Source organism: Myotis davidii, unplaced genomic scaffold (assembly GCF_000327345.1).
Source record: "Myotis davidii unplaced genomic scaffold, ASM32734v1 scaffold185, whole genome shotgun sequence".
NCBI classification, from domain to species: Eukaryota; Metazoa; Chordata; class Mammalia; order Chiroptera; family Vespertilionidae; genus Myotis; species Myotis davidii.
The window spans coordinates 69,517-71,221 of NW_006297811.1; the positions used below are offsets into that span (position 1 = coordinate 69,517).

General features: G+C 43.5%; 1 pseudogene; it reads right to left on the minus strand.

Annotated features, from left to right (window-relative positions):
• Window positions 1-1,375, minus strand: part of LOC102774229 — a 28,067-nt pseudogene extending 26,692 nt beyond the window's left edge.
• Window positions 1,376-1,705: the final 330 nt, after the last annotated feature.

The following is a 1,705-nucleotide window of genomic DNA, read 5'->3' on the forward strand; positions in this document are numbered from 1 at the left end:
GAAGCTCATCTTCAATAAATTGAACGTAATTTTGTGCGTTAACTGGCAGTTCTTTAAATGTCCTTGCATTTGATATGTCTGTGTTCCATCCTGGAAGAGTCTTATATTGAACTTAATAGATCTCTTGGTTTGCTGGGAAATGAGGTATAATTTCACCATCTAACTTGTAAGCAACTCCAACTTTAATTTCTGTAAACATGTCCAAAATATTCAATTTGGTAAGTGCCAGTGCAGTAAATCCATTAATCATATGAGCATATTTAAGCAAAACGAGATCCAACCAGCCACATCTTCTTTTCCTTCCAGTAGTCACACCAAACTCTCCACCCCTTGTCTGTAATAATTCTCCAATTTCATTGTCATGCTCTGTAGGAAAGGCACAGATACCAACTCTAGTTGTATAAGCTTTCACAACCCCACACACTTCTCCAACATTCTGAGGGGTCATATTCAATCCAGTACAAACACCTCCAATTGTACAGTTTGAGGAAGTTACAAAAGGGTAAGTTTCAAAATCAATATCTAAAAGTGCTGCATTTGCACCTTCTACCAAGATTTTCTTTGGTGGTCCATGTAGGGCCTCATATAGAAAATACACTCTGTCTCTCACCATTGGTTAAATTCTTTCCATATAACCCTTTCCAAAGTGGGGTATATAGATTTGTACTGGTTTGCCAGAACTTTGAACCTCTCAGAGAAGCCATCGAAATCAGAAACCAGACGCACATCCTGAGTCCACTCCGAGCAGCTTTGGAAGAATAAACTGGGCCGATGCCCTTTTCTGTGGTACCCAAATGCTTTCCTGCTTGTTCTTGTCTCTGCTGTTCCTGGATGCCATCAGCTGCTTGCTGAAAATCAAACACATTATGAGCTCTGTCAGATATGATAAGCCTTTTTCCCCGGCCTTCCAGCCCTTTTCCTTTTTTAACATTTTTTTTTTCTGCTTCCTCAAATAATCCCGGTAGATGAATTACCACACCATTTCCAATGAATGCAGTAACATTTAGATTAATTATTCCACTGGGTTAAAGATGAAAATCATACTCCACGGAATCTATAACAGCTGTGTGGCTGGCATTATTTCCTCCCTGGCAGCGGCACACGATGTCCGCGTCCTGTGCCAGCAGATCCACCACCTTCCCTTTGCCTTCGTCGTCCCACTGTGTGCCGAGTACCACTGTCGCCCAGTTCCCTCCGGGCCGCACCCGGGGGCGGCCGCGGTCAGCATTGGGCAGGGAGGATGCTGCCAGGTGGGTCTCAGCCAACGCCATGGCTCCAGTGACACGAGGAGAGCCCCATGGAGAGGTGGACAGCAGCAAGTGCGCGAAAGGAACTCGAAAGATATCTTCTTGAAGTTAACCACCTGTGTTCATATCTGCAGGAAGAGTGCTTCCTGAACCTGGAGGCTCCTATATCCAGAGTATGTGGGTACGACACCCCCTTTCCTCACATTTTTGAGCCATTCTACATCCCAGACAAATGGAAATGCTATGATGCCCTTCGAAAGATGATCAATTATTGACCACACGGGTAAGTCAGCCCTGCATTTTGAGAAAGCTAGCATGTTCTGTTGCCCAAGGAACAATGGCCACCATTGTGTTGTGTTTTGGTAAATGGCAAGTTTCAGAACAAAATGTGGACTTAAAAAAATTAAATTCATAGTATATTTGCATTGAATAGAGACATAATAAGCATGTGTATTGTC